Source organism: Panthera onca, chromosome F2, assembly GCF_046562875.1.
Source record: "Panthera onca isolate mPanOnc1 chromosome F2, mPanOnc1 haplotype 2, whole genome shotgun sequence".
Lineage (NCBI taxonomy): Eukaryota > Metazoa > Chordata > Mammalia > Carnivora > Felidae > Panthera > Panthera onca.
The window spans coordinates 63,209,168-63,221,056 of NC_138356.1; positions in this window are offsets into that span (position 1 = coordinate 63,209,168).

An 11,889-nucleotide genomic window follows, 5' to 3' on the forward strand; every position below is an offset into this window, starting at 1 on the left:
CTAAGCTCTTCCTTTTTCAGCTAACATCTCATTGGGAATGGGACGGGGCATGACACTGCTGCCTCTCCTTCAAAATGTTATATTATCAGTTTCCCTCCTTCCTGCGTTTTCAAAAATTCAGTAGCTCGGTATGCATTAATGTTCTGGCCTCACCGATTCATACCACTACCAATTATCAAGATAATATTTACAGGGTGAAATTATACACACCAAAGAATGTGTTCCTCTGAGCACCACAAACACGCCCTCAGATCCGTATGGATAGAAATTACGTGATATCTGGGTCCTGGTGTGCAATCTCCTTACACTGGAAATATTTACTGTTAAATTTTCTGCAAATACTCCTAAATAATTTTAGGAGTTTAAGATTCTGAAACATCCTTGCATTTATCATAATCTTTATGGCCCCTTATTTCCTGGGCATTTCTAGCCATAGTTGTTGGAAAATACCCTCACACTTTCCTGAAGTATAATAACGATGTAGCCACTGGGATTATAGGTCCTTAGTTCCTTTACTGTTAGTATGGTTTCTTCTATTGGTCCCCAATGATGATGAATTTGTCAACATGAAGTCATAAAGGAACTTAGCAGAAGACATATCAGTAGTATGATGGAGGCAGAAGACAAAGTACAGTAGGGTTGATGGAGAAATGGGCTGCAAGAAGGTAGAGATGATATAGAAAACATCCCAACATACAGAATTCCAGGAAGTAGATCATTTTAAAAGTACCATGTGAGAGGCGCTTTGGGTGGCTCATTCGGTTAAGCATCTGACTGCAGCCAGGTCAGGAACTCGCGGTTTGTGAGTTCGAGCCCCGTGTCAGGCTCTGTGCTGACAGCTCAGAGCCTGGAGCCTGCTTCGGATTCTGTGTCTCCCTGTCTCTCTGTCTCTCTCTCTCAATAATAAATAAACATTTAAAAAAATTTTTTAAATAAAAAATAAAAAAATAAAAGTGCCATGTGAGACACATGTTTTAATTTAAAACCACAGGATTTGACAGAAAAGGGAAGTCACATCTGCTGACGAAAAATATTTTTAAGAAGCTTCTGTAAAGGAGAGTTAAAGCAACAAGATCAAGAATGGTGGTTGGACATTGTCAATCAAAACAAAGGTAATAACTGATGTAACTCGAGTGTTATGCTAAGCATTTTACATGCGGTTTGTGGTTTTTAATTGAATCCACAAACCAACCCTATGTGGTACATACTATTATTATCTGTGTCTGCCTATGGGTAAATTGGGACACAAAGATTAAGTAACATCCCTAAGTTCACCCTGCTGAGATTCCATGCAGGCCATCCAGTCCAGCGTTTGCATTATTTATCACTGCACTATTCTGTCTCACCATAGGATAATGGGCATATCTGGAAGGTCCAGAGTTTCTGCCTTGCAACTCATGTTCTATGCGACTGCTCACAATTCACATAACTTTTCTGAGCTTGTTATCTGCGTATACAATTCACGTATTGATGGATGTATGGAAAAGAGGAAAAACTGTACAAAGCCCTGACTGTTTCACAATACCTCCATCAGTTATGGATAGGTTGGAAACTCAGGAACATTTCATCCATTCCCCAAAAAGAATAAACAGATATTTCAAGAATTCTGAAGACAACTCTTTTATTCTGTCCTTCAGAAGGCAAGGAAAAATACTGCCTCACATAAAGGAAAACATTCTAATAGAGATAGATTCTTCCAGGGGGATCTGGTTGAAAACACTTAAAACCAAACATGAAGTCTCTGAAAAAAACCTTGAGAAGCAATTGCTCTAAGAGAAGGAAAAATGACATAATTGGGGTCCCCTGGGCTGAAGTGATGTTATCCTGGGATGGAGTGTGACAAGAAGATGGAGAACACAAGATCCTCCGTTAGGACACCATGAGTGCCTCTGGAGGGAATTCCATGTGGTGAGGACATCAAGTCCTCTGTTTGGGCTTCTGAAAGCATTCGGGTCTCTCTGCTGTATAGACAGTATTCTAGACTGGGAAAACAACCCCCTAGCTCTTTTAAATGATTGCTGTCTCCCTCTCTTATTATTGTGATATACTTAATATGATATGTTGTCTTTATTTAATTTTAAGAATGCAAAATCACTTATTCCATGATGGAAGCAATTTTTTAAATGTTGCAGGTATAAAGTCACTTAACTCTAATGTCCAATTATATCTCGTACCCATAGTCTTGTAGAATAGAGCCACACAATCAAAAAGAATGAAATCTTGCCATTTGAAACAACGTAGATAGGACTAGAGTGTCTTATGCTAAGCAAAATAAGTCAGTCAGAGAAAGACAAATATCATATGATTTCACCCATATGTGAAACTCAAGAAACAAAATGGATATAGGAGAAGGGAAGGAAAAATAACACAAAAACAGAGAGGGAGGCAAGCCATAAAAGACTCTTAAACACAGAGAACAAACTGAGGGTTTCTGGAGGGGGGCGGTCGGTAGGGGGATGGACTAAATGGATGACGGGCATTAAAGAGGGCATTTGTTGAGATGAGCACTGGGTGTTATATGTAAGTGGCAAATCACTAAATTCTACTCCTGAAACCATCATTACACTATGTGTTAACTAACTTGGATTTAAGTTTTAAAAAAAGAATAGAGCCACAAATTCATAATATAATGTATTATCAAACTTGGATATTTGATAAATGAATATCCACTCTTTGTAATATGGCTTCTGCCAGCCTTTTTAGTCCCTCCTTATGCTACCCACTTCCAGGTTGGTAGCAAATCTACAAATCTACAAATCTACACATGTGCTAGAAGTTTCCACAACAAGTTCATCTCTCTGATTTGTGTGTTTTGCCCTTGTGTATTGTTCCCTGTTTTGTGTTCAGCAACCTCTCATGCATCTAGTGGGATGCGGCTCACAACCTCGGCTTCCCAAAGGCCCTCAGGGGCTCTCCCACTGTTCTGTAAGCCCAGCTCTACATGTTCCTGTCATGGCATCTTGTGTTGAGGACAGGGATTAAAGGCAAAGGCAAAGTGTCCAGGATATAGGAACTAACCAGTGCATGTTTGCCCAATAACTATGTTAAAAGTGGCGAATCCAGGAATAGAATTCAAGGTCTCCTGGTGCCCCACTATGTGCAGGGCAGAATTCTAGAAACTAGGGGTGTTTCAATCCGGGTTCTTATGGGGAAGACATGTCACACATAAATGAGGTAATTGAGGAGTTGAAAGGGAAACCTTCCACAAAGGTGTAAATAGAATTAAGGGAAACCATTAGGGGTCATGAAACATGAAGGGCAGCAAGGCCTGTAGGAGCCAGTGTGAGGGTCAGTTTACCAGATGTGGAAAGAGCCACAGGTGAGAGATACCTGACAGGACCTATGGCCTTAGCAGCGAGGTCCCACTTCTGCTGCTGGGACCACAGGGAAGCCAAGAGGTCATTAGCTGACTCACATCTCTCACTGTTCTCTGTTTTCATAAAAATGCTTCCCGTTGGCCAATCCCACCTGGGAGCCAGAGGGTAAAGGATCCAGTTGTTGTTGTCATAGACTCTGGGTCTGAAGTTCTCTCGTGTCCCGCAAGAGAGCGGGATGCAGGATGAAAAGCGAGACATGGCTGATGTCTGGGAAAAGACAAGAACCCCGAATAAGGGTCCTTGCCCTGTATTTATTAAGATCAGGAGGCTTAAAAACATGATGGGTGTGCACAAAGAGACAATGAATCGGTGAGCATTAACTCATGGGCATGAGGGAAAAGGGGTTTTGAAGATATACGGTGTTTGGGGTTTGGGTCAATATAAAACAAAATCCTGGCACTGGGCAGATGGGCAGATGGTTGTTAACAGCAGACAGGAGGCGCCGTGTCTATTTATCTTAGCTAGCCTAGGGGATAAGACAGATAGGGCAAATAACCTCAGGGTTAACAAGGCACCTTTTCTTTTGTTAACCATCTGTGCTCTGGGCAGCATCACCCACAGCACAGTGCAGTGGTCTATGGCTGTATTTATCTGCTTACCTAATTTCGTCCTTCCCTCCTGTGAAAGCAGCTTTCTGCTATAATACTAAACTGGGGGGCATTTTCGCCCTGAATGCCCAATCTTGCTTACCTCATATACCTTTGATTTTGGGGGCCTTTGCCCTTCTCTCTATTCTGGGTGCCTTTTCACCCCCTCTCCATTCTGGGTGCCTTGCACCCCCCTTTCTATCCTGGGTCTTAATCTTGTTTATACAAACTTGAGAAAAGAAGCTCTTCCAACTTCTCCATCTCATCCTATGACTTTGTACTTCTTTATGCCTTGTTAACCCATTGGTGCAAGCCTAGGGAGTTCCTAATCTTATTCCCCAGTTGTAAGCTATAAAATTCAGCCTTCTGAGGCTTTGAACATGGTGGAACCAGATAGAATTGGAACCGAAGGTTGAACAAAGGTATCCAGCACAGAGACTGGAGTCCAAACTCTTCTTCAGCAAGCAGTCTGATGATGGTTTATTGTGGATTCTGGGGACCAAGATGAGATGGAGAAGTTGAAAGAGCTTCAAAATTAGAAAGGCAACTAATAGTGTACAGCCAGGATTAGTATAGTCAATCCTCATAAAGCATCAGAGCTAGTAAAGAGCTAGGCAGATTTCTGGTAGAAATCAGATGTGAGCCAATGGGACAGGAATCCAGAACTGAGTAGTTTTAATGAAATACAGAAGGTGTGGCCAGGATAAATTATCTAAAACAATACAGTTGGTTGTAGTGCCTTGTTTTCAAAATATATACAGATTTACTCGTAGGTGAAGAAGGAGCTGGTAAGTCTACAGAACTGGTTTTGGCAGATAACAAAGAGGATTAAGATGTGACTCCTTCTTTATATGTTCATCAATCCACGGACATTTGGGCTTTTTCCATAATTTGGCTATTGTGGATAGCGCTGCTACAAACATTGGGGTGCATGTGCACCTACAAATCAACATTTTTGTATCCTTTGGATAAATACCTACTAGTGTAATTGCTGGAACATGTGGTATATATATGCAATGGAATACTACTCGGTGATGAAAAAGAATGAAATCTTGTCATTTTCAACTACGTGTATTATGTTAGGTGAAATAAGTCAAAGACAGATATCATATGATTTCACTCATATGTGGAATTTGAGAAACACAATAGATGAACATAGGGGAAGGGAAGGAAAAATAAGATAAAAGTAGAGAGGGAGGCAAACCATAGGAGACTGGAGGGGAGGTGGGTGGGGAGGTGAGTTAAATGGGTGATGGCAATTAAGGGGGGCACTTTTTGGGATGACCACCGGGTGTCATATGTAAGAGATATATCACTGGGTTCTACTCCTGAAGCTAAGACTACACTGTATGTTAACTAACTCGAATTTAAATTAAAAAAAAAGATAGGACTCCTAACTTTAGGAACATCCTAAATTGCTAAAATCAAAGGGGCTGGACGCATTCCAAGAGTGCTGTCTACCCCTTGGCATATCTTAGCTTCTCAGTTCTATTACATCTCTCTTGTGACCCCAATACTTGAGAATTATTTTTGAACATTTCCAAAAGACTCTGAAATTCTTTGACATCACGGCCATCATGCTTATAAAGTGGATATATATATGCACATATATAACAACAATATAACAAATGATTAACATTATATATCAATTACACCATTATATATTAATTATATGCTAATTATAATAATATATTATTATAGATTTTATCATTATAAATATAAATATAATATTTAATACATAATTAAATACATTATTAATATAATTATGTTATAATTATGTTATAATTATATTATATAATTAGATTATAATGATATTCTTATGTTCTTCAAAAAAATTACCAGTGAGTTGCCTTTTTGAATGTTATCTAAATTCTAATAAAATCTCAACACATCAGTTCAATCAAGAAAAAGGTCGTTTGGAAAAGTAATGGTTTCTCCAGACTATACCCGTTCCCTCTGCACCACCAACTCTTGTAGATGCCTTCTCGTTCTGCTTCAGCCCAGAATCTTTTAATGGGAAGAAACAGAAACTCAACTCAGACTAATTGAAGCAGGGAAAGAAAGTGGGAAACACGAGGGCTAGACTATGACTCATCTGGATCCAGGCCCTGGAAAGGCTCTGTCTTCTCTGGGTTCTCTGGTCTTTGCTCGACTCCTTTCTACAGACTCATCCCATGATAAGAAAGATGATCCCTTGCAAGCCCGGGTCCCCATTCTTCCACTTTACCAACTGCAGAAAAAAAATACGGTGTGCCCTGCTTTCTGCGGCACAATGTCCTGTTGTTGTCCCCAAGTAGCTGGGTCTTGTGCCACCACGGTGGCAGGTGAATGGGTGAAATGGTGATTGGGGGAGAGGAGTCATGTTTTAATTAACTCATGGGATCTCTCTCTTTCTCTGTGTCTCTCTTTTTCTATCTTTCTATCCATACATCCATTCACTTACTTATCTAGAAATCAATATACCTTTGTCTGGAGTGATAGCATTTGGAATCATGTTCATTTGAACTGAACTGAAGGACTTAAGGAGAGAAAGGGAAAGAAATGAAAAGGGACAAAGGGCACAGCTGTGCCGTTACTCCATCTTCATTCTGCCAGGAGGGCATCATGCATCATAATTACTTGGAACATTCACCCTTAGAAATCCCAGGCCTGAATTTTGTTCTTCTTTCCAGTGACCTAAGACCACTGGGATTTAGATATAAATATCAAGAAGCACCAACCCCCACTCTGCTAAATTGTAAGATGCCTCCTACACCCCTTCTTTCCTTCTGTTCTCTCTCACCTCCCAGCTTCTTGGTTAACTTAGACACACAAACTCGTTCCTGCCAAATGATTCAGCCCAGGGAAGCTGAAGTCTATGGATGATGCAGAAATAAATTTATTTGTAGTTCTATATCTTACCTCAAAAACTCATCTAGATGCTACAATCTCATCTACAATATAATGTTTTGGTTTTAAGGTAAAAGAATGTATCTACCAGTCATTTAAGTAAACTAGTAGTAGAAGAATGCCGCCCACCATATTTCTCCTTCGCCTTGCGCCTCTTCTGCACCCTGCTCTGAATACCTTCATCCAACAGACAAGGCTCAGCTTCCTACCTCACACAGAAACCAAACGTGGGTAAGCCCATGGGGATATGCCTGCCAGTCAGAGATCAATCCTGTGTTCCAGTATCACGTTCATACTAAAATTTCAGTTCCCGGGGCGCCTGGGTGGCTGGTCGGTTAAGCGTCCAACTTCGGCTCAGGTAATGATCTCACGATCCATGAGTTCGAGCCCTGTGTCGGGCTCTGTGCTGACAGCTCAGAGCCTGGAGCCTGTTTCAGATTCTGTGTCTCCCTCTCTCTCTCTGCCCCTCCCCTGTTCGTGCTCTGTCTCTCTCTGTCTCAAAAATAAATAAACGTTAAAAAAAATTAAAAAAATAAAATTTCAGTTCCCCTAAGTGTTTTGACAATTACTAGATATTTCCCAAAAGAGGAAAGAGCAATTACAGTTTTTCAGAAAGCAGCTGCCATGAGATATTTAAAATTATTGCCATGTCCATGGTGATCTTATTATCTGTTATATATTTTTTTTTATCAAGGTGGCATTTTTGAGGTGAGAAAGCTGCTGTTTTATGATTTAAGGCAAGATATCGCTGTTAAATTCGCACACTGTACCTGGCAATATGACGGGGCCATCAGCCAGTTTGAGAACGTGAAGTTGTTCAGGGTGCGGGAATAAGGGCACGAGTACTCTCTTGTTCTGCTGACCCACTGCTCCTGCTCTACTCCCAGGGGGTGTATTTGACCACTGTTCTCGGCTGCCCCTGGTTCTATCTGCAGGGAAGTTCCTCCTTGTACCTTATTCTTCTTGGATACAGTCTGATGTGGGTGTAAGAGACAATGTCTTCTTTGGGGGCCTTACAACCTTTGAAGCCTGATTCTTTTCTTGAGTGTCTCTCAAAGTCTCATCTTTAACTATCTAATTGCACCTTCTCACTTAGCAGGACCCCATTTTCCAGAATCTATTCTCTTTCAATTCTGCTTTCATGCTGGCCAGGTATCTTCTGATTTTTTTTTTTTTTTTGGCACTAACCTTTCCAAAGGCAGCCAATAATAGCCAATAGACACTAATTCTCTAATCCCATTATTCGATTTCTTTTAACATACAAGTTAAAGACACTTACTCTGTCTCCCAAGTTACTACAGGCAACAGTTTTTTCCAGCTGCTTCCACAGTATGAAATGGAGAGTTCATTTCTTATATATCCTCATCTCTCATATTGGCCTTACTGTTGCCTAGCAATGAAGCCAATGCCATAGATTACTGTTTTACGTTAAAGCAATATGATTCAAAATACCAATTTCTTTGTTAGCACACACTAAGCTATGTCTGAATAAGTGCACTCTTAAATAATAATAGTTTGAGGTAATGAAAGTTTATTTCTTATTCATACATAGTTGAAAATAGGTCAGGCAGCCCTTTTCCATCTGATAGTGGCCCCCTGTGGTCCTCTGTGGGCCCTGGTGGTCCCCTGACTTCCTAAGCTGCCACAGAAGAGTGGGAGGACTACATAAGGTGATTTCAAAGGCCAAGCCTGAAAGGGGAGGTTACACCATTACCTACATTCCTCTGTCCAGAACCCAGTTAACAGGCCCCATCTAGTTGCAGGACAATCTAGGAAATGTAGCCTCTCTGTGTTATCTGAAAAAGGAAACATTGTAGTAAACACATAACCATTTCTCTGTTATAGGCAACTACAAGCTAGTAGTTAAGTGTCCAGGTTCTGATTTCACCATGCATAGGCCATGGGCCATTAACCAAGTTACTTAACCTCTGTGTGCTTCAATTTCTTTCTCTGTAAAATGGGCTAATAAAAGGATTAGTACATGGTGGGCAGTGGGGGGGGGGGGGGGGGGTCATAAGTTTATACAGTAAAGCCTTGGATTGCAAGTAACTTGTTCTGTGAGTGTTCTGCAAGATGAGCAAACATTTGAAATAAATTTTAACCTGATAAACGAGCAATGTCTTGCAATATGAGTAGTATGTGACACCGAACATCACATGATCACAACTGAGCCAATGGTTCTCTCTCTCGCTCTCTCTCTCCCTCTCACTGCAGGATTGTGGGTAATCTTCTCCCATGCTTGGATGCTAAGTGTCAGGCCATGGTGTTTGGCAGGAATCAGTGGTTTTTCAGAACATTGGAAGATGCCCACATCTGGCACTAGTGTATTTTTTGTCACTTCAAAGCACCCGTGGACAGTCCTTTCTTTGCTTGCTTTTCCATACAAGAGGAAGCTTAGGAATACTTTGCTTCATTCTAGTTCAGGCTGCCTGCAGATTGTAGATCCTTTCCTCTGCTGCCTTATCCCCAGTTACATTAAATATAGCATTTGACACAAGTTTATTAATACTGTACTGTAGTCAACTTCCGGCCAAGTGTATACAATGGCCCTCGCTCAGAAATAGATTCCATTGAGCCAATAGATAGCAGTGATTCTCATAGGGATAGTGAAAGTTGTCCTATACAATAACCCTCCTCTCGTTTCCCTCACACCAGCCATGGAGGTTTTCAAAGGTAAGTGCAGGTTGATGTGTTTATTTTTATTTTGTATTTTATTTATTATTTTGTATTAGATTACAGTATTGTAATCATTTTTATATCAATATTTTGGGGTTGTGGAACAAATATCTGAGTTCCCATTCTTTCTTATGGGTAAATTTGCTTTGATATACAAGTGCTTTGGATTATAAGCATGTTTCTGGAATGAATTATGCTCACAAACCAAGGTGTTTTTGTATATATAGGGTAATCCGAATAAGTCTCGTCCACAGGAAGTGTTATGTAAGGTTATATAAGTGTTGGATAACAAACTGTTAATATGTCAGTACAGAGCACACCAGGATAATTAGCAAGTGTGCCATTTTCTAGAAAGTCTAGTTGGTTAGGAAGTCAGACATTTAAACGTCCTAACCCATATGGCTTTAAGGCCAAAATAGTGCAAACCTTCATAACTCGTTTTGTCCTTTTACTTTAGCTCATTTCAATTTTGCAGGATTTATTTCAGATTATGTGTTAAACCAGTGGGATGAGACATTAGTGAAAGTTCTTCAGATGTGTTCTCAGTTGAGGAGTTCTTCCTAAAGACACATAAGGAGTCGTCTGATTGACGACTGCCAAATTTACCAAGAAGTGAGTCTGCACGAGAAGATAATTGTCGTTCATTCATAAAATAACTGATTCATGTATCAAAACTTAATAAGCACTTAGCATGTGCCAGACACTGAGCTAACCAAAAAAAGCTACACATAATGGATTCTCCCTGTGACAGTAGAAGGAGACAGTATGTCTGTGGAGTAGCATTTATTATTATCTACATTTTTACAAAGAAGGAGGCGCCTGGGTGGCTCAGTCAGTTAGCATCTAACTTCCGGCTCAGGTCATGAGGTCACAGTCCGTGAGTTGGAGCTTCGCGTCAGGCTCTCTGCTGTCAGCACAGAGCCTTCTTCAGATCCTCACCACCACCACCCCTCCCCCCGCTTGTGCTTTCTGTCACTCTCAGAAGTAAACAAATAAACTTAAAAAAGAAGGAGGAGGAGGAGAAAGGGGGGAGGGGAGGAGGAGGAGGAGGAGGAGGAGAAGAAGAAGAAGAAGAAGGAAGAAGAAGAAGAAGAAGAAGAAGAAGAAGAAGAAGAAGAAGAAGAAGAGAAGAAGAAGAAGGGGGAGGAGGAGGATGTGGAGAGGTACCTGGGTGGCTTAGTTGGTTGAGTGTCAGACTCTTGATTTTGGCTCAGGTTGTGATCCCAGGGTCGTGGGACTGAGCCCCCCTTTGGGCTTCATGCTGAGTGTGGAGCCTGCTTAAGTCTCTCTCTCTCTCTCTCCCTCTCTCTCTCTCCCCCGTCCCCTCCTCACACACACTCTCTCTCTAAATTTAAAAAGAAGAATGCAGAGTTTGAAAAGATACCACTGATACCTGCTTTCTCCACTTACTATAGGAGAAGAGTTAAAATTTGCATCCAGGTTGTCTCATGTCAGTAGCTCCCCTCGTTTCACCCCTCCAGCATGTCAGCCAGAACGCTGGCAGGAAATGGCTGGTGCACTCAAAACGGGTAAGTCAAGGTGAGTTCTCAAAAGGGACTACAAATAAAAATGTGGGCAAAGTATGGGGAGACACCAGGGGTAATGTCATACAGTAGGGCTGGTAAAATCTAACTAAAGTTCCTACCTGTAGGTTTGAAAGGAAGAGAGAAGGGATGGTTGCCAGAAGCCAGAGAGAGAAGGCTCCCTGTCAGAAAATGAGAATTTCGGTCCAAGAGTGTAAGCAACCTAATGTGATCCCACAGGGAAGGAACCGAGGCAAGAAATACTCAATACTTCCTTCTCTTTGATTTCCTGCCAGGGACCCTCACTGACCGAAACAAGCAGAAGTCAGAGATCAGGGGAGCCCGTTGCTGAACGAGTCCATGCGAGTCAGCCTTCCAAAGAACCGAAGAAGAGAGGGAAAAGAAAGAAGAGTGAATTTGTGGGGGGCATCAGATGATATCACAGGTGAAAAATGGAGGAAAATGAATCTGAGGTAGAAAACAAGGTGGCCACCACAGCCACTCTAAAATTGGTTCACACACCTAATTGCACAGCATTTAAAAAATTATATTAGCCAAGATTTTACAATGGATTTAACCTAATTTTCATATAAACAACTCTCGTTTACTGTAAATATTACCTCAGCTTATTAATACTTAATTATTTTATTATGGTAATAAACGACCTGGCCAAACCAGGTTTGGGAACAAACACATCACCCATTTCGCTCTCAACAGGCACGCATATCAGCGGGCAATAGCTGAAGCAGCAGACGTAACACAGGTGCCTGGTCTCTGTAGGAATTCAACGGCCAGAGGAACGGGTCATTATGGTTTACCAAGTGAGGAAGTACATCA